The sequence below is a fragment of the Zalophus californianus genome, chromosome 4 (genome assembly GCF_009762305.2).
Source record: "Zalophus californianus isolate mZalCal1 chromosome 4, mZalCal1.pri.v2, whole genome shotgun sequence".
NCBI lineage: Eukaryota > Metazoa > Chordata > Mammalia > Carnivora > Otariidae > Zalophus > Zalophus californianus.
Genome location: NC_045598.1, coordinates 85,922,953 through 85,945,687, shown reverse-complemented (window position 1 = coordinate 85,945,687; position 22,735 = coordinate 85,922,953). Strand labels below are relative to the sequence as shown.

The window sequence follows — 22,735 nt, the reverse complement described above, 5'->3', positions numbered from 1 at the left end:
TGAGGCCTCACCTCACCGTTCTGGATTTGAATGTTGGTCTTCTAGTATTGACTACCCTGTTTTCAATATTAATTTTCTTTGGTTAAATTAAAATGTCTCCTTCTAATATGCCACCACCCTTTCCCCTTACCTTCTTTGCCACTCACCAAATATCACCTTATTTAAGTTTCAGGAGATTATGCCTCTGCCCTGGCAGATTTTGCTTCCATTTTGTTCAAAGGATACCCACTGAGTTCCCTAGTAAATCATTAACTGTATTCATAATTCCTCTATTCACAGGGCAGCTATGCATGAAATAGTAACGAGATTCATAAAATATTACCATTATGACTTGCTATGCCATTGTGCTATTTTCCTTTCAAATATTTTAACACTACAATGCCAGTAAGTCTATAGAGTGAACATCTTTTCTGGATTGTGACTGAAAAAAAATTGCTCACTAGAACTCCAAGTTCCCCAAAGGCATCACTGAATCTTAGTTTTTACTAATTACTCCATTTCAGAAGCTTTAAATATAGCAGTTATATAATTTGGAAATAGTGGTGATTTCTATCAAGAATTTAGGCATAATTTCATTCCTTCATCAAAAAGAATTTTAAAGTACTAATTCTGCATTGTGTTATTTCAAGGTTCTACAAAGAGAATTATTTAAATATGGTCCCAAACCCCCAGGACTTCACAATCTAAGAAAATACTGGCAAAAAAAAAAAAAAAAACTTAAAAGGACACACAAATACTAACCAGAGAACAAAGCTAGGAAAATGACACAGTTAACCATGATTTTAAGTCTAGTTCATGTATATATGTTTTGCAGTTCATGCTGTTGATAAATTTTTCAGGACAGAAGTCTGAACTTACAATTTTGATAGTCCATTCAGAATGTATTTTTACACGGTAGACACACTTAATAAACATCTTGTGATGATGAAGAGGATTATTTAACTGTAGAGTTGAAGCTTCTTTAGAACAACAAGTAAGAAAAAATATCTTAACATTATGCATGAAAATCATAAAACATGGTCTGGTCTTCCTCCAAAAGTACTATGCTTCTTTGGTGCATAGAACCTTACTGGATGACTTTATGTTTTACTTAGAATCAAATCTGCCTTTAAAGACATCTATCTAGCTCAGGGGATGATGACTTTGTTTTACTTGGAATCAAATCTGCCTTTTAAAGACATCTATCTAGCTCAGGGGATAGTAACATCTTCCCAACCAATATAAACCCTTTTATTAGAAACATTTTTAATGCCCCAAAACAATTCTTTGAAGAAAAAAAGAAAAACTATCAACCTACACACAAGGCAACATAACCTACTGGCACTCAAATTTAAAAACTTAATATAATGACCTAATTATAATATAACTGAGATACATAAGACAAGTAATAGTAATGGAACACTATGCCTTTGAATATTGAAAGACATATTTAGGTAACCAAATGCTACACCTATATGTATAGAAGTGTGAGGGTTACAAATGAAGATTAATCAAATGTGTGGTATGGACAACTCACATATTGTTGCCAATGAAGCACATTGGATTAGTTAGTGGGAAATTTAAAAAATGGTAAAATAGTCTTGGTAGAATTCCAGACTAAACCAAATACATTCTTCTTTCAATTTACATGGTGAATATATTCCCAGAAAACTCAGTTTATAGCAGAAGCATGTCAAAATATTTTCCATTTATACAAAAAAAAATTGTGTTATTTCCAGGACCAAATAATTACAAACAGGATTTTTGCCTATGTTAGTGCCTATTCGAATATTTGAATGCTTTGAGGCATCCAGGGATTTTTTTTTTTAATTTGGGACTGTCCTTCAATCTGCAAGACATGTGGCCTGTCAGTTAGCCACTTAAAGCTGTCAGCGTTATGAGGGGATTCTCACAGACGTCCCACAAATGGCAGCAAAGAAGCCCAGGGACAAAGAGTGAGAGACAGATTGTGTAGCTGAATGGAGACAGTAAATCTACAGGAAACGCTGAAAAAAGAAGGTACAGGAAAGGTGGAAATGGGACCCAAAAATGTCTGACACACTTCTGTATTAGTTTTTGGGGGCTGCTACAACAAATTACCACAAACTTGGTGGCTTCAAATAACAGAAATGCATTTTCTTATAGTTCTGGAAGCCAAAAGTCTGAAATCAAGGAATCAGTGGGGCCACAGGACCTTTGAAGTCTCTCAGGGAAACCATTCCTGGGCTCTTCCAGCTCCTGGTGCCATCACTCCAATCTCTGCTTCTGTGGTCACATTACCTCCTCCTGTTCTCTGTATGTCTGTGTCCCTCCGTGTGTCTCTTACAAGGATGCTTGTCATCGGACTTAGGGTTCACCTGGATAATTTGCGACGACCTCATCTAAGAGCCTTACCTCAATTACATCTGCAAAGATCCTTTTTCCGAATAAGGCAGCATAACAGGTTCCAGGGTTTAGAGCATGGACACACCTTTTTGGGAGCCACCATTCAACTCACCAAAACTTCCTTCCATTCCAGTGCAGTTCTAGCATGCCTCATTGTGTCAACCAAAAACACCTCTAAGGATATCCAAAAGAGATCCATGTGTGCAGTATTGCTGCCCTGAGAAACACCTGGGCTCACCAGCTTTTCTGTCTGTATCTTCTTCCAACAAAAGGTATAAAGCCATTCAAGAACTCTGAGTACATATCACTTACCCTCTCCCACTATTTACTGATTTAGTCTGGACTGTTATTCACAATATCTGCCTCCGCTGATTTACAATATCTGCCTCTGCTGATTTAGTTCCAGATGTTTTTCTGGTGTCAACACATAGCACAGTCAAGAACAGCAAGGCCACTGAGAAAAGATTTAGTTCTGCCTGGTGAGGTGTTTACCACTTTTTGTGATCAAACCACTTAAACTAAAACTCATTTTGTGCACCTGTTAAGATGAGGCTAAAATATTTTCCCTCAAAGGCTTGTGTGATGATTAAATGAAGTTAGACAGATAAATCAAATTTTAATATCTAGAACACGATGGAAAAATAAATGGTATTTGAGTGTTAAATTTTGAATATCTCCATATTTAATGAGGAAAATATTTAATGAGGAAAATAAATTCTAAGTAGATTAATTTTGCAAATAATAAATATCTCCAGGGCGCCTGGGTGGCTCAGCTGGTTAAGCGACTGCCTTCGGCTCAGGTCATGATCCTGGAATCTCGGGATCAAGTCCCACATTGGGCTCCCTGCTCAGCGGAGGTCTGCTTCTCCCTCTGACCCTCTTCCCTCTCGTGCTCTCTATCTCTCATTCTCTCTTTCTCAAATAAATAAATAAAATCTTTTTAAAAAATAAAAAAAATAAAAATAAATAAATAAATATCTCCATCTAACATTTCTTCAGTTAATATATTTGGATGCTGTATACAGTTAAAGTAACAGTATGTGAGAAGAGGCTGATGGGCATGTAGAAAATTTCATTTGACATGGATCAAAATTTTAAGTAACTTAGTATTCCAAGGGTCTCTCTGAAGAGAAATGAAACTTTCTAAAGATCCCAAGGACCTTCTTCCTTTTGCAAAAAGACTCTTGTGAGCTCAAAATAGAGAACCAGAGTTGCCCCAGACTGATCGGGGACTTTTGCCCCTCTTCATTAGAAGTTAGCCTTAGAGCAGACAAGGGTCCAAGTTCCAAAAAAGCTTTGACATTGCAGTAATGCCAATGACACATGTTAGAAAAAAAAAAAAAAACTTTAAAATGAGTATTTATAAACATGTTATTTGGAACCCACCTGGAGACCTCCCTTTGCTAGCCTTGCTGGGTGGGCTGGGTCCCTTCTGCAATTCTGCTAATTAAAACCACATAAACAACTATCAAAGTCAGGGTAACCTGGGTTATTTTCTTTTATTGTCTGCACAGATAAGATCAAGTAAGGTCAAGCAGTCTGCAAGAGTAAGGCAAATTTTGAAACCACATTCCATTGTCTGCATTTAATACCACCTACGCAGAATGGTATTGTCACTATGATGATTTTGCTTTCAAGATATACAGAAATAGTCCTAATAATTAAATCTAATAATTGACATGTGATTGGTATGTGTGTATGTAGGCAGGTGTATTTTAACTATATTCTTTGCAGAGATGAAAAATTTTAAATTCCTTTGACATTCCCCCTTTTACCATGTTTAAGTGACTTTAAATATCTCCATCAGCTTATTATTTTATCTGGATCCCGTGGCAAAATTTTTGAAAAGTACAAAAAATATTGCTATTATAGTGGGAACCTAGTTCAAGATTACATGTCAAATAGTCCCTTGTATCTTTTAGCTCAATTGTAGTCCTTTTTTTTGCCACAGAGAATGGCTGGAAAACTGAACGTTTTTATTTCTAAATTGAAGAGCTTAAAGCATGAAAAAAATTAAATGTGACTAAGAAAAATAATCAATGAGCACCCCAAAGACCTCTACTAGTTTAGCTTGAAAACATATAGATGTATATGTATGCCTGACATTTGCATATGTGTATGCACATATGCATTCATATATATCACATTCTAAATGCATGTGTATATTTGGTCATATATATGTGAGTATATATATGTATGTCATATTCAAATCTGGTCACTGATGGTAGTGAAGATGACTGAAGGTCAGGTGAGTGAATCTAGCTGTCAGATTTCCAAATGACTGAAGTCGATTTCCATTTCTTCTGTCAAAAGCTTAGCTTTTGTCAAAAACACTGTGTAATCTCCATCTACAAGCTGCCATTGCTTAGGATAAGAAATCATTCTTGATCTAGTTTTGTGGGACCTGGAAAGTGTGAGGTTTTTCCATGATCTTATCACTGTGTTTGTAAAATACGGTAGTCACGTTGGTGCACCACCGGCTCGCCGCTCTGCCCGGCATGGCGGAGCGCGGCGATTCCGAGCCCACCCCGGGCTGCAGCGGTCTGGGCCCGGACAGCGTTCTCCGCGGAGGCGGCGGCGGCGCCCACTCATGGGCCCCCGAGGACGCCTGGATGGGCACCCACCCAAAGTATTTAGAAATGATGGAATTAGATATAGGAGATGCCAGCCGAGTTTACATAGCATTCTTGGTTTACCTGGACCTCATGAAGAGTAAAAGTTGGCATGAAGTAAATTGTGTTGGATACCCAGATCTCCAGCTGAGATAGAAGGATTACAGACTGTGGTGCCTACACCCATCAGTGCTTCCCTCAGCCATAACAGGATAAGGGAGATCTTGAAGGCATCTCGGAAAATTGCAAAGTGATCCAGATTTGCCGATGTCTTTTATTTTGGCCATAGTGGAGTCTGATTCCACAATAGTCTATCATAAACTTACTGATGGATTTATGCTGCCAGACTCTCAGAATATTTCCCTTAGAAGATGACACCTATGTCCTGATGTCTTCCTGACATCTATCTTCCTGATGCTTACTGTGAGAGTGGATTCGAGATCCGTCAGCCTGGTTCATCTTTTATCTCAGAGATAGTTAGGGTTGACTTAAAGCTGGTCCTATTCCATAAGTTTTTCTTTTTGAAGAGTAAAACTTTCCCAGATAGAAGATTTTTTTGTTGCTGTTGGTAAGTATAGGGTAGTTGCTCTAGAACTTTCTTACCTGGAGACAGTTTAATTACAGTTATATACAAGTTGAAGTTTAGGATGTGTTCAGAGGGGTGGAACACATGTGTTTCTTCTGTCATCCGACACTCATAGCTGCCTCATTGTTCATTGCTGCTACTGCTAACACATTGTTGAGACTCACCTTTCTCTAATTCAACCCTCTCAGTGCCTTTTGGCCACTACAGCTAGCCTGCAGTGGCGTTTCATGGACACCCGGACACTCGGGAGAGTGTGCTCAGTCTCCTTTTAAATCCTCAATGGAAAGTAACAGTTTTCTTTCTATTGGTTTTTATGTGGCATATACTGTTGACTTTAAGTCAAAAGTAAAGATACACTCATCCAGAATAAAATTACATACCTGTCTAGATTAATAGGGACCAGAGAAGTGCTACCGATAATAATTACTTCCTACCTAGGTAAAGGAAGTACTGGGCCTTCCTGTCCATTCTTATTACCACCACCCCTATTATATCATAGTTAGAATATTATGTGAGATGGTGAGAAACGGTGTCAGCTTTAAAGACATCTTTATTAAGTAGACCCAGTTATTCCACTTTTGTTAATACCTCCCAATTATGTTGCCTAAAGTATAAAAAATTATATGCACAAAGATTCCAAGTGACATTAATTGTAATAGCCAAAATAATAATCACTTAAAAGTTTTAGGAAGGGTTCAGCAAACTTTTTCTGTAAAGGGCAGAAGAGAAATATTTTAGGCTTCGCAAACCATACAGTCTCTCTTAAAACTTCTCAAATGTGACGTTTGTAGTACAAAAATAACCATAGATAATATGTAAATAAACGGGCATGGCTGTTTTCTAATAAAACTTTATTTACAAATGCAGGGCCATAGTTTGCCAATCCCTGGTATAAGGAAATAGTTAATGAACAGATATAGATAGCCAATGAATGGTACATTATGTACTCATTAAAAAATAGTAATGAATAAATGAAAAACATGAGAAAATATTTAATTAAAAAAGCAAGATATGAAAGTGTGTGAATGGGTAAGATCATGGCTCTAAATAATACACCAAGCAGCACGTTCTGCATGGAGCACTGGGTGTTATACACAAACAATGAATCATGGAACACTACATCAAAAACTAATGATGTAATGTATGGTGATTAGCATAACAATAAAAATTTAAAGAAAAAATAATAAGCGTATAATAAAAGGGTGACAAAATAAATTACTAACTGTTCTTATAATAGGGTGGCAGAGCAATAAATGGATGACTGTCTTTCTTTAGTATTTAGTATATTTTTTCTTTATTTGTATTACTTTTATAATAATGTTTTAAAATTAAAAAAATAGCTTGAGATCTAAAAAAATAAATAAAAAATAAAGTAAAATACAGCAGTCACATAATTATGGAAAGATTAGGCTAGAATCAAAGGATCCTACATCCTGGACCCAGCTTTCCATTTACCATCTCATCACAAAAAACTATTTAACTTCATTGGATCCCAGTTTTCTTACATATGTAATAAGAGCATTAAAATAAATTACCTCTAAGATGATATACTTGGTAATATAAAACATACATGTGCATCTAGGCAATGCACAGTTGGAAATATTGAGACCTACGATTTGTATTCAGATACTTAAAATTATTTCACTGTTGCTAGGCTTTGGGTTAAACTTAGGCCCATATCATTTATAACTGTATATATGTTTTAATTCAGTAATTTAGCAATGATACAAGAAATCAGGTGCATTTTATAAGTATATTTAACACCAAATCATTAAGAGGAACTATTGCTATAAGTCATTTCTCCAAGAGAGTCTACACCCTAGTTTCCGTGGAATTGATTTACCAGTCACGGAAACATCTCCAGTTTTACTGGGGGTGTGGGAGGGTGTAGCTATTCCTCCCCTGGCTCCTCAGGGAGAAGGCATTCTAAATTCAGCTCTATTACCACTCATTTTAGAAAATAGACGAGATGTGGAGGGAAGAGTTTTCCCCTGATCCTCTCTGGTTACTAGTGATTTAACCAGAGAGTAAAGGGGAAAAAAGCCCTTATAAAGTTAATATGATGAGAACAGATCATTCCCTGCTTGCACTGCTAGAACTGCGGTCCTCTGCTCCAAGTCAGAGGCAGATTATTTCTGGTTCTGAATTATTCATTAAACCTTAAAGGCAGTTTTTAGCCAGTTGTTGAGTGTTCTCATAGATCCGAGCTGCTGCCAGGAACTCTTGAAAACACTGACTGCAGCTGTGATTTTAAGCATTAATGGCCAATCCCAATTCTGAAAGCTAGTGATCACAATTTTTATAGTGCCTCCTCCTTGTGATGCAGTCAATCGTAAATTTCAGCGGATTTATTTACTCCCTGGAAACTAACTGTTATCTTAATGATCACACCCCACTGAGAAATTTACTTTACAACTTTCTTAAATCAGCAGGGGAACCCTTACAGAGCAAACTTCAGGCTTACCCCAAGAAGTAAACAGATCAAAAGTAAAATAACTCTTTTGGCAATCTAATACCTGTGCTAGTTAACAGTTTTCCATATCCAGTCTGGATTATGAGTATTAAATTACATTTGGCCTGAGTCCATCAATAAGTGTATCCTAAGTGACATTCTTATTCAATGATTGGTTTTAATGAGATTTTGATGTTCCAGGAAGTTCAGTTGGAGTCAGTTGCAATCCAATGAATATCTGGTTGTCTTGAGATGACTTTCACTGTTTTAAAAACTGGGGGAGGCGTTTTCCTCCGTGGTTGCACTGAAGTGTTGCAATATGGAAGGAGAGGTGGCATGGAGAGTGGAGAATGTAAGCTAGGATTAAGAGTAGATGATTGAAGGCTTACTAGTGAAAAACAAAAACCCTGAAATATGCAAAATATTTGTTACACATGCACACCCATCAAACCCCTGTTGCCATAACATCCCTACCAAAACCTTGTCTTGGAAATCTTTGGAAAGTTTCCCTTTATCTTATCCTAATAAAAAAATTTTTAACAAATACTTCCTCAGGCCTTCTCACTTTTTTTTTTTTAACATTCTTTTGTGTCCAAAGACAACAAGTTTTGTCTGTGTTCACCACGTGCTGACAGTAAGTTATTTAATATATCAGCTGGGTGCTGGTGGTGGTGGTCATTGGGGAGTTTGTGGGGAGTAGAGATAAACAGATGGAAAGAGAATTGATGTCAGCAGTTTCATTTTTTCTGGATGGCTGATTTCCATAGTCTTAAGTTATTTTCAATGATAGAAAGTTATTTGCCTTGATTTGTTTACCATCCGTTTGCACCTTCCAAGAAGAAAATCCCTTTGAAAAGAGTCATTTGTCATTACTGAATTGTATTGCTGGCTACCGGCTTTTGGCAATTCTGTTCATACACAGTTTTCATATATGTATTAGCCATTTATTGAAGTGTTAAAACAGATTTAGCTTTCATCCACACATTAAAGAATAAACAATATATCCCAAGTTACTTAAAAATTAGAAATTGACAAATTCATTCTCGTTCACTCTTTTTATAGAACTGGAGACCATGTTTCAGTCTAGGACTTGCAGCCAGCAGCTGCATCTTCAGAAATGAAGAACGGAACATCCCTTCCTTCCCCGATCCTGTTAAATGTTACAAATAAATTCTGACTGGCTCCTAAAATAAAGTCAAGATTTTTTTCCTCCTACTTGACATGATTAGTTTTGAAGCTCTGCTCCAACTACCCTGACCAAAGCCTTTGCCATCTTCAATCACTCAAGAATATTACTTCTTAAACTTCTTCCATTTATTTTTTGATGATACTAAATAATTTCTTCAAGGAAACATATGATGGTAGACTATATAATATAGAGAACTATAACCTGGCAAACTATAATGATAACTGAATCAACAGAAAAAAATATTCCACAATTGTCCATATTCTCTAGTAAATAATAGTTGCTATAGTTTATATATATATATATATATGCATATATACACATATATAATACATAGTTGTTATAGTAAATAACAGTAAGGTTTGCAAAAGCTTGGTTTTATGGAAATTGAAGTGATACCTTGTTTTTGTATACAAGGCTGTCTGAACAACAACACAGGAATTTAAATCCAGAAAAGTAGAATGAAGTGTAGATATTTCCAGCAGTATATTAATAAATAAAACACAATCATGTTACTTTGCTATAATCAGAGAATCATTTCAAAATAAACTAGAAATAATTTGTGACACGTAATGATTATTATTGTAAGAAAAACTTTTTATCTTTTTAAAAATATATTTTGTTTCAAAGAGTTTTTCAGATTTCAAATTCCCTTAAGAAAGGCATATCTCCAAATACATAAAACGGTAAGTTCACAATATCATTTCAAGAATTGTTTTTCTTTGATAGGACATGAGAGAATGCATAGATTTTAACAGTTCTTAAGCATCACTAATCATAAAGTATCAAATAGCAAAATTAAGGAACTATATTGTGTCTAACTATCTAAAGCCAATATTATCAATCTCACCAACTCAGTAATTAACATCATGCATTGACTACAATCCTCGCCTATCCTTGGTCTCACATTCCTTAACTCCATAACTGTAGCAACCCCATTTCCACTCTACTTCAGCCACATTAAACTTTTTTTTTTTCTCTCGGACAGAACTATGTCTAATTAACTTTCGTATACAGAGGGCTTGCCACAGTGGCCCTTATTTGGCACAAAATATTTTTGAAAGAATGAAACTTCTCTCTTAATACACTTGTTCATTCATGGGGCGCCTGGGTGGCTCAGTCATTAAGCCTCTGCCTTCGGCTCAGGTCATGATCCCAGGGTCCTGGGATCGAGCCCCACATCGGGCTCCCCGCTCAGCGGAAGCCTGCTTCTCCCTCTCCCAATCCCCCTGCTTGTGTTCCCTCTCTCGCTGTGTCTCTCTCTGTCAAATAAATAAATAAAATCTTTAAAAAAAAAAATACACTTGTTCATTTGCTCAGACCTATTCACTCTCTCCTTGTCCTTCGTGTTGAAGTCCAGAACCTTGATTATTCCCTGTGCTTCCAACTATCTACTCTCTTTTGGCCTCTCTTCTTTTCCTCCCCAGATTGGATTCTAATGCCAGTCATTTCAAGTAAGTGTCAACTCTCATGTCAGCTTTTCTTCTCCTTTGTCCTTTTGCAATATTTATCCTGCAATTCCTGAAATTCTCTACTATCTTCTCTGTCCTAAGGCTGCCAAATTCTGCTGGAAGAAATCACAAAACCAGACTAAATACAATACATTTCAAGCCATGCTGTTTCAGTGAATCACCACAGCTGCTGAGAAATCCCTTGTATCCTCAAGTTGTCAATCCACCTACTCAGCATGGTGATCAAGGGTAAAGGCTTCGGAGCCAGAAAATCTTGAGTTTGATTCGCAGTCCTATTTCTCACTGAGAGTCTTGAACAAGTCACATTGACTAAAGATTCCGTTTCCTACATTTAAAATGAAAGTATTTACAGCACATACTGCACAGAGCTTTTGGAAAGATTAAATGAGTTAGCGCATGTAAACTACTGAGTATGGTTCCTGGCAAACAGTAACCCCTAAACAAGTAGTAGATATTATTTTTTTACTGATTACTATAATTAGGACCAAACAACTGGTGTTTCCTTTTTTCTTTTTTTAAGATTTTATTTATTTTTTTTGACAAAGAGAGAGAGAGACAGTGAGAGAGGGAACACAAGCAAGGGGGAGTGGGAGAGGGAGAAGCAGGCTTCGAAGCAGGGAGCCCGAGGCAGGGCTCAATCCCAGGACCCTGAGATCATGACCCGAGCCTAAGGCAGACGCTTAACAACTGAGCCACCCAGGCGCCCCCAACTGGTGTTTCCTTAACATAACAGTTATTTCTGGCATTTCCACTTCACTTTTTGTATAATCTGATGACCGTGATTTTCCTTCTTGCAACTATTTCTCTTCTAATCTGGACTCCTGACCTCTGTCTTTTCTAAACTTCCTAGTTTCTTTTAGTTTCATTGTGACACATAATGATTATTATTGTAAGAAAAACTTTTTATCTTTTTAAAAATATATTTTGTTTCAAAGAGTTTTTCAGATTTCAAATTCCCTTAAGAAAGGCATATCTTTTGCTCTATACTTCATAGCTCTTTCCGCTTTGGGTGACAAACATGATCATTTTTCATTTCATTTTTGTGATGCAAATATTTCAAGTTTCCACACCATCTGTCCGCTTTATTTTGCTGCCAAAACTATGGAACTAGAGCACATCTTGATGCCTCCACTTACTCAAAATTCACTGACTCCTCAAATTTATCCCTTGTAATCAGGATTCAATGTGAACCTGTTCTACTGAATGAGTATATTGAATATTATATTGAAATTATTCTCTCCTAACTACTACTGACCTTCTAATCAACAATCCCTCCTTCTTGAAATCTCTCATTTGTCTTCTAGGTTATAGAGTACCATCATCATTCACCTCTTCTTTCCAGACATCCCCGGGTTGTCTCTGGTACTGGTTCCTCTTCCTCTTTCAATATTCAACAGTAATCTCTCTGATCAAAGATGTGTTCTGTTTTTAGCCCTTTCTGCTCTCTACCAATTGACTTCATTCATTCTGAAGTTTTTTGACTCTCCTCTCTGTTGAGATGGTTCATGAATCTGAAACTCTTAAGTATGGCCTTACTCCTCCATTCCCAATTGTGCACTGTACTTTCTCACTTTCATTTACCTGTAACATTTTAAATTAGATCAGGCAAAATCAAACTCATTCTCCCTATTACTTCTCCATTGATTTTCCTATTTCTGTTAAAGGACCACCACCGTCTCTGTTCAAATCAAGGCATTGTCTTTAATGTCCTGCTCTCCAGTTGCCCTCACAACTCAGTATTTATCAGGTCTACAGATCACCATATATTTCTCACTTATATACCTTCCTCCACTCATAATTCCATTATGCTAGTTCAGGATTTTATTCTTCCTTTGTGGTTACAATAATCCTTTAGTTGGTTTTCTTGCTTCCAATCCACTTCCTTATCCATTTTACATTTTGCTGATCATACCACTAGCCATCCTGAAAAACTTCAGAGACTCCATTAAGTCTAAACTCATTCCTGTAGCCTCATCCTCTATCTCACCGTTCCAGCTCTATGTCTCTATACCCCATGTCCCAGGTCTCTATACCCCATGTCTATGTCTCTATACCCCATGTCCCAGGTCTCTATACCCCATGTCTATGTCTCTATACCCCAAGCATCCCATGTCCATACAGACTGCTCACTTTTTTCCACATGCCTGCTACACCTGATTATCTCCACTGCTTTCTCTCAGGTATTTGTGTCCTTCTGAAATTCCACTTCATCCTACGTGACTGATAAAATTCTATCCATTCTTCAAAACGTTGCTCAAATATAATTTTCCTGAAGTCTTCCCTGATTCTTCCAACTGGTATGACGTCGGTTTATTTTGCATGTCCAAAATAATGTAAACCATTTACAATGTTGTTTGCCTGTCTTAACTAGTATTAGTCTTAACCAGTTTATTAAAAGAAGAGATTTCATGGTATTTTTCTTTGCATCTCTCATACCATATAAAAGACTGAGAATAGTAATAAATTGAATTGTTGACATGGACTTATGCATAGCAATATGGTTAAAGATAAATAGAAGGAAAAGGACACAGAGAATCCAAAAATGTCATGAATACCCATTGCATTTCACCTTATTTTTGAAATATGTTTAGCAATTTGTTTACATATAGGCATCCACTTCTGAAAGAAATTTCTAAATTTTCATTAAATCTATAAAGTTAATATTTTAGAACGAACTCAAAAAGTAGATTCCATTGACTTTCATATCCAACCTACTGTAGCCACCCACATCCATGACCCACTCTGCCTTTTTCACCACAAATATGCTTCATGTTTCAATCATAATCTCCAAAATGCTACTCTCTTACCTGTTTTTGACCACACGGAGCTTCTCAATCCACTGACTCTACAATTTTCTTCTACATTATGAGCCCCTTCTTGGCTTCACTTCCTTCACTGTCTAGCTTTGACCGCATGATTTCCCCACTCCAAATACTTTCTTGCCATAACATCCAATTTGCTTGCTTCCGCATCTTTATTTCCCACAGCCAAACTGCAACCCGCGAATGCTTGCTTCATGTCATCCAGATCGTGAACTTCTAGGCAAGATCAAATAAATATACAGACTGGCATTACTATGAATTCAGGACCTTCCCTTCCTTTAACTCCAGTTTGTTTTAGCTCAAGTATCATTTCCTGTGGGAAAAGTTTCCTTATCAAATATGACATGGGCTTGCAGGCCAGTTAGGTATTTTCTCCTATGTTCCAATCTGTGCATGCATTTCATTTGTTTCTTGAGTAAACATTTCTTAAGTCTATGTCCATCTAGATGTTTGGTACACAGGGAATGAACAAAGTAGACAAACTTCCTGCCATCCTGAAACTTACATTCTACTGAGGGAAATATTAAACACATAAGTAAGTTCATGGATAATATAATATCAGACTCTGAAAAGCAATAGGAAAAAAAATAAAGCATAGTAAGGTAATGTCCTATTTCAAATAAGGATTTTAAAATTTCTTGTGACAATTCAACTTCTATCATCCAACCTAAGATTCTAGGGCCATAATATGGTAGAGAAGTCCTCTCTCAGGAGCTAACATGAGAACAAAAACTGGAATGAAGTTTAGTAAATAAAACTGTATATATTAAATGTTAAGTAAAATATATATAAATTTCCACATTTAAACTTTATTTACATATTGAACATATATAAATGTATTGTTCAATCCATTTTGTATTTATTCAATCTATTTTTATTGAAAATTCCTTTCTTTTGCAATTAAAAATTATTTTTGGATAAGAATCATTTCCTTTGGGGAGACTCCTATAGATTTAACTCATGAGATAAAAGGTAGGCTAATTTGTAAGACTCTTAATTCAAATGCCAAATGTTAACCAGCAACTAACAAATATTGCTTGCTTTGGTAGGAAGTTTCTACATTATCCCCAAAGACCCCTGCCTGTTATTATTGTAATTCTATGGGCCCTATCTAGTGACTCCCTTTTAATGAACAGAATATGCAAAAGTGATAAAATTACACTTTCATTTTGAGGTTACAAAGAGACTTCGATTGCAGTCTTGCTCCCCCAGCCTCTCTTTTTCACCTGTTCTTATTCTATCAATTTGTGAGCTGCCATAGAGATAGGTCTACATAGCAAGGAACTAAGAGCAGCCTCCGGCTCATAGTCAGAGAGGAAATGCACCATCAGTTCAACAACCTGTGAGCCTGTCCTGCCAACAACAAAGTGAACTCGGAAACAGATCTTCCCCCAATTGAGCCTTCAGATATGATCGCAACTCCAGTCTTGATTATGGCCTTGTGAGAGACCTTGAGGCAAGCATACAGTTGACCTGTACCCAGATTCCTGACATAGAGAAACTGTGAGATAATAAATGTTTGCTGTTTAAAACAAGTAAGTTTTGGGTTGCTTTGTTACACAGCAATAGATACCTAATATAACTGCCTTTTTCCATTGTACACTCTAGGGTATCATTATAAATCCCTGTGGAATGAATTAAATAAATGTTCAGAGTTTTCTAATCTTATCATCCAATTCTGTTTTTTTTCTTTTACTAGAAATTCATACTTGCTGATATAAAAATAGTTCCCCAAATCACTCAGTATTCAATATAATTACTTAAACATCAAGAAGTCAGATTGAAACATCATTTAGAATTACATTTAATCACCCACTGCAATTTTGAAATTTCTAATCACTTCACAATTAAAAGTGCTATTATTGTTAAGTGTTTGAAATCAGTAAAAAATCAAACCCTGGATCTGCTACCTACTAGTTATATGACCTACGGTAAGTAGTTTAATCTTATTAAACTCCTTCAGTTTCCTAATCTATCAAAAAAGATTATATTACCCACCTTAGAAAGTTTTTATAAAGATTAAATTCAGTAATGTGTTTGACCAGTAGTAAGCAAAAACGTAGCTGTCATAATGAGGCCCCAAACAAAACATCCTGGAAAAAAAATCCTTTTTGCAAAACTTTGAAACCTAGACTGAATGTTTCAATTTATACTGCACTCTGAAGTGTATGTGACCCAGGTCATATTAATCTGTTAATCCATTATATGACCTAAAAATCTCTAACTTAGACTAGAATTTAGAGGTTGAATTGTCATGAAATATTTTAAAATCATTTGTTTATGGTCCTTGAAGCTTTACTAAATGGAAAAACAGATTTGTTTTTGTCTAGCATGCATAAATACCAAAAGACACAGAATTGCCATTAATTTTCCCAACTGGAACATCCTTATCCATTAAGTTCTTTTAAGTTCTTTCCTTAAAGATCATTTTGAAATTGTGATGCAATTTGAAAATGCCAAGCAACTATACTTTAACTTTTCTGTTATTTTTTCCTATATCCTGGCACAGTCTGAAAACATATTACATAGTTAAGAAATGTTTTTCTCTTGGAATACAGTTATTTATTTTGAAATGATAAACCTAAGGTGAAAATCCTATTTGTGAAGTAAATATACTCTTTTCCAAGTAAAGTCACATCAAGGAAGAAATGCAATGTGATTCAATATTAAAATCTGTGACAATAAGGAAATGAGGTATTCTACCCAATGTTATCTCCTACACAATACTTGCTCAAAAATATTAATATTTTAAAATCATCCTCTATAAAACAATATGTGGACTGACCTCTCTAAAATATTTTTTAGTAAGCTATGGATATTTCCAATATGGGTAAACATTAGGGGAGGATGACTCAATTCCTTCGAAAATTCTTTCTATCCCAAAACTAACAAATAAATAAGTGCCTAAAAGATAGATAAAAGAAAGCCATATATAAATATAATATACATATTGCTTTTAAACACAGTTTTTCAAGCTGAGTAGATACTTAATAGAAATGTATTAACTGTTAATATGATTTATCTCAAAAGATATTTCAGAAAGTTGCCTTAGAAACAGAGGTTTTTTTCCTTTTATGATCTTACAAACTATATTCCTAATTATAATCTTAAAAGTTGTACTTACTTTAAAAATAATGATTTTCCTGCCTGCATCAGAGGGGTCACCTAAATTAGGTTAATCTATTATTGGCTGTACTAATTACAGAACTGATTAGTTAGTTACATATAGGTCAATTTTATGTTTTAAAGTAATTTTCTTTACCTCCCTAAAGGTTGGTAAATGTATAACTTTTCTAATTTTATATTTAAACTCTTAGTGCAGGATTTCCTAGTGTATAATTCACTACCCACATGGACTCCTTTGAATATAAATGGATTTTTTAAAATACACACTTTAGTTTCATACATTTTCCATTGGTCTTCATTTTCATATTCACTTGAGGACTACACTAGTTACTTGCTAAAAGAATTAATACAATTTAGGATTCACAAATTAAAACTGGGGCATTTACTTAGTATTGTAATTTAGGGTTCTGCTATATAATATTTAAACATTTTATAAAGTTTAACATGTACATATGCAAATACAAATTATTGGAATTCTACTAAGCCATAGAACATTTTGTTATCAGGAGGTCATAACTGCTATCTTGTGCTGGTAATGGTATCTGTTCTTTTAAATATTTTTGTAGTGATTAATCTATTTTTAGGGAAATTGATAGTGCCAATTTTGAACTTATAAATTCATACATTGTTACCATTGTTTCTTTCAATATTTTTGCTATCACAGATTATTTTTCTATAGGTAACTGAAATACATCACTCATCGACACACAAACACACACACACACACACACACACGCACACACACACACCTGCAATCAAAAAAGTTGGAGGAATTCTCTAGGGCAAGTTTTCCACATTGAGGTCTGTGAACTTCTTGAGTCCATGAATATATTCTGAAAGATTCTAATGACAGGTTTTAAATTTTGTGTTCTTTCTTTCAAATATAAGCTAAAAAGGAGTTAAATCCAATCGTATTCTGGATTATTTATGAGCATCTTCTACCCTAGTTTTGCAGTAGGATTTTATTGCTTGCATTTACTTTGTTTTTGCTTTTTACTGCATTTGCACTTAGGGAGGGCTAAACGAGGTCAAGGAATGATATAAAACAAAGATATTTTTCAGTTCAAATAGAAAAAAATGATCAGAAAATGGAGATATATGTGTGCAGAGGGTATAAGCATGCTAAATCCAAAAAAGAGAGAGACCTGCAGAACCGCAGTAAGTACCATGTGCAAATTGTGAGTGTAAGAACTGCAGCCACTCTTTCTAGAACATACCAACTTATACCAGTTCATTAGTAGTCAGAGTCACAGTAAGTGGGCATACTAACTACAATGACCAGGACAGTGATTCCAGGATGATACAACATTCTTAAAATTAAAAGATAAAATCAATAGCAAATGAAAATTTTTAAATGCTAATATATCTTTATATTATTAAACAGAGCCTGGTCAAATTAAATTCAAGAAAGCAGCTGTGTATGCCACATTAATGTTATTAATTTAAACTTTATTATTTTAGTTTTAAAGTTTTACTTGCAATTGTTTAGTTTTTTAGTTATCTAGGAATGAAATGAATAATAAATTTATTCCTAACCTTTATACACATGGATTGCATATGTTTGTAAATATGTTATATTACAAAAGCCAATCTAAGCAAATAATGCTACCCACAATTTTATTATTATTATTATTATTATTATTACCATCATCATCATCATCTACCTTTTAGATGGAGCCATTTGATGATTCTAGCCTGAGAAACCTTGCTCTTGCTTTAAAGCTTCACAAACACAAAGCAGAATAAGTAATATACATTTACCACAAGCAAGCACACATGAGACTAAAAATTTCTCAGTTCCTACACCTATTCCACAAATGTAAAAATTATGAAATTAATCTGATATTCTTTTACATTTCAATTTTAAAAGGTATTCATGGCCTATTAAATTAATTTAATGACATAATAGTGAAACCATACTATTTGTAAAGCAGTCTTTCAGGGACCTTGCCAAACAGTTCAACATCCTCTCAGGAGGTGTCTGTGTGGATCAAAGGTCCAGAATTAGGTCCAAAAGGAGGGGACAGAGTTTTCAATGGAAGAAAAAAAAATCATTAAAAGTTCTCGTTAATATATAACATTAGTGTAAGACTCTTGGAAAATGATGACCGAAGCATGGAATTTAGGCCTATTTTAAGCACACACACACACGAAAATCTCCTTGAGGCTTACCAAAACGGAGTAACACATGAGTCTAAGGTCAAAATCATGGCTTAATAAAAAGCAATTTGGTCAGTGTGTACTGATATGCATAATTTATCTCTAGCGACTGAATTGGAGGCTTGGGGTTGTAGCAGAATCCACTGGAAGGAAACAAGACAACAGATTGCAAACGAATAAGCCAATAATAAAAGAATTTAGTCTAGGGCCATGGTAAAATTGATGAAGAAATCAATCCCAGCAATTGAGGTTGGAAAAAAGGTTAGCAGCATGTGCAAGGACATAAAGACTCCTAGGAAAGCGTTTACAGATAAACATGTTAAAACCCTGAACCCATTCGTCTTGTTTAGTCACTCCACTCCTAGCTCACCTGAAAGCAAGCAGTGTTTACATCTATTGGTATTTGTATTTATTCTCTCTGTAAAAGGTAAACAGCTCAATACTGGGGTCATGACTTCTATATCCTGAGAGTTCTGAATAAAATAAATCTCTCAGGTGCTTCTACATCATAAATGTATTTCCAGCTCCACTTGGAGAAAACATTTCCAAGTGGGCTAATGACACACTCAAGGCAACTGTCCTTTTAATGCATGTGATTTGTGTTAAAGATGCTTAAAGAACAAATAGTTTAAGTTGTTGAAATACAGTTACAATTTGTGTTATTGTTGCATCCACTGCACTGAGAAACATATTTAAAATGAATTTTAAAAGGAGAATTTAAATGTGACACAGAGGCAAATATTAAAATAGTCATTCTTATGCTATAAACTCTATTTCTTTTTTAAAACAGAAAATATTAAGTGACACATTCTGAGAAAGTGCAATTCTCTTCTGAGTTTATACAGCATAAAATGAATAAAAGTCAATCTACCTGAAAAATTATTCTAAGGGTTTAAATTATCTGGACTAAATCTCAACACTGATTTAATAAACCAGATAATTTATATACATTCCATTTTGTAGGTCTCAGTATATAGACTGTTAATATCGCAAAAGAGATTGTTTTACGAAATATCAAATTGTAATAATCATGTCCCTTCTGACATCTCACTAGTCTGCCACTTAGTTTATTTCCAGTTCTCTGGACTATCTTCTATTAACTGACTGGAAACCAAATTTATGCCAACTGATGCACAAGTGAAGTTAGCTTTGTTGGTCGTGCTCATCTTTGTCAGTTTGACAGCTTTCTTAGTCGCCACATTTTGGCTCACAAAGACCTTTAAAGATCTTTTCACCTACAGGAGGGACCAAGCATGTTGGGATTGAGGTTCCTCAGTAGAACGAATGAATGAAAGAATGAATGAACAATCTACCATACAATCTACTTGGAAAAACTCAAGTCCTGTTTCTCTATTATTCTTCACCAAATACATTAAGGGTGAAAATAACAGTTAATTATGAATACAATTGCCTTTAATTTGTGAAATAATTAGAAGGTGAATAAGGAGGACAAATATTTGCTATAAACAGACTATCTTCGGTAGGGTTCTATCAGACTGTGGTTTCTTTACTGAGGCGAGGATAATGGTGGCGAGCAATGCATGGGTGTTAGGCAAGTAGGTTTGGGCATCAGTGAAATAGCTACTACACTTTGCATGTAATGTAATTTTTTTCACCATTTTAAAAACATGAGTAGGCAAGATTATTTGGTCCACTTCAATAGTCTTGGACATTAAAATGAAGAGACACGGAGAGAGACAGAACAGGGTAGGAAAAAGAAGGGAAGAGGCAAGATATGTGAACATAATGTAAACTAAATTTTTCCAAGTAAAAATTTTCAATTTTCTACATTAAAAAGTGATCACTTTTTTCCTACAAAGGTTGTATTTTGAAAAAGAAATTCAGGAAAGGGTAAATGTCAGATAACTGTGCAACTTTTAATTTATTATTCAATGAATTATTGAATCTATTGCTCAACTGCTATTGTTCGCAAGCTTCTGAGGACGAAATCTTTGAATAGAAAAATAAATCTGGCCAATTATCTGCTGCAGGTCTCCTATATTAACCAGCATGTTAGAAGAAGAGGTGGGGAGGCAGGGAATATAAAAACCTTTACCACCTCCCCAGACTTCTTCAGGCATTCTGGTACAGAACTGAGGCCAGACTTAACGCCTCCCTGGCTTGGCACACCAGTGTATTTTAGGCAGGAAAAATAAATTGCAGAGTCACTTATTACCAAAAATAGAGTTTCATTCAGGATACACTCTTACTCTCATCCAGCAGAGACACAGAAAATATAAAGTTTGAGCTAATAAGGACTGTGAGCTTTATATATGATTAAATTAGTCATTCATTAGAAAAAACAAAAAGTGTTGTCCTAAGTGTGCCTCATTTTACTATCCAAAGTGTATTGAAGGCAAATTTGAGAACTTGTGAGAAATAAAGATTATGTTAAACCATATAAAGTTGACCATATTCAACATTTTTATCCTTAAAAGATGACAGTTTCGTATGATTCTATGACTTAGTGAAATATCACTACATCTCATGATTGTCACAGTAAATAATGTCCATGCCAAATCTGAAATGTTAAACCCTAGTCATGAATATTAACTGTAGATAGCTTTGCATAAGCTCATCAGAAATGTTGCCATTAACATCTATTCTCTTTAATAGCTAAGCACCATACTTAGCTTTACAAAAATGAAACTGGCATTAACGTAGATGATCTAATGCACATAAATACTGATCACTATTATTTATCACATCATGAAAGTATTAAAAGTACTTCTGAACGTAAGTGAAAAAAAAGACAAATCCATTTAAAATGGGAATACCGTGTGAGAAACTGATCCAAATATAAAAAACTGTGCTTCCTATGAGTAATAGTGGTCAGTGGATCGTCAGTATTTTTGTTCGTTTCCTCTACTGCTTACATTTTATTTTTACTGCTTTTATTTTAGTACATTCATCTAGCAATAATTAGCATGTTATTCATACTGTGTCTATCTTCCTTGTATGGAATACTTGACAAAGTATGTTATTATTTCTTTCAGAATTAATGACCATTTTAAAGTTTTCTCTTCGAATATCTGCAAAAGATTTAGATTGCCCTGCCTAACCCAAACAAGAAGGCACTATACATTTTACCTGCTAAATTACTGATTCCTGGGGTGGATTATGTGCAAATTTAAAATCTCTAGCAGAATCCTTCTTAACTCTAAGAGATGGGTAGAGGTAATATGCTCTCCCACCAAAACCTAACTCCAGGGTTCTGACAGTAGTTCAACCAGAATCATTAGGAAGATAAATTTGCTACACCACTATGAAAACTAATGTATTACTAATATTTATTGGACGAGAGGCTGTTTTATTAAATAAAATTCTCAGATTATCCAAATATTTGGTTAGATTACAATTATGCTGTGTATTAAATAAGGTCTGAAAGATTTATACTACTGGCTATGAAGTGGAAATAGCTGCTGCTTGAAGATTAATTTATTTCAATGGTAATAACCTATCCTGTTGTCTCAGATTTGCTGAGCCACGACCTCTCTTCATTAGTACAGAACTTCTATCTTTCCAAATTATTTCATGAATTATATTTTTATAATTATTTAAGCATGAACCAAATGGTTCTTTCTTCACTTAGTTTTAGAATTCAGGATTTTCTCTATATTCAGCACACCGAAAACAAACCTTACTGGGTTTTGTCTGTGTGTTCAATTTTGTTTTCTGCATAATGACCATAGTGCATACGCATGTGAAATAATTAACTCTTTTATACAGATATCAGGAACTTTACACTGATTGGAAGAATAACCAACTCCCATTTAAACAATTCACAAAATTTCTGATCATTCTGGTGTTTTCATGTTGGCTATATTTTCTTTTGAGAAATTAAAAAATCACTAGATGCTTTTATAAAAGCATTAAGATTATTACCTGTGTGCAGTGGTTGTTCTTGTTTTTCTACTTAATATATCGTAACTGGGGCACCTGGGTGGCTCAGCTG

At 35.0% G+C, this 22,735-nt stretch overlaps 1 protein-coding gene and 1 pseudogene across 3 annotated transcripts in view; both read left to right on the top strand.

The window, feature by feature from the left end:
- The window catches only part of OLFM3 (olfactomedin 3), a 194,816-nt gene that overhangs the window by 82,308 nt on the left and 89,773 nt on the right, over positions 1-22,735 (top strand). Inside the window, exon 1 of one of the 3 annotated variants that reach the window (XM_027579505.2) lies at positions 12,882-12,969. The exons of the other annotated variants lie outside the window; for them this stretch is intronic. The gene's annotated coding sequence lies outside the window, so the exon portion shown is untranslated. Of the gene's footprint in view, positions 1-12,881; positions 12,970-22,735 lie in introns of those variants that run through there. 3 annotated transcript variants of the gene reach the window in all.
- On the top strand, positions 4,863-5,351 carry LOC113914354 (annotated as a pseudogene).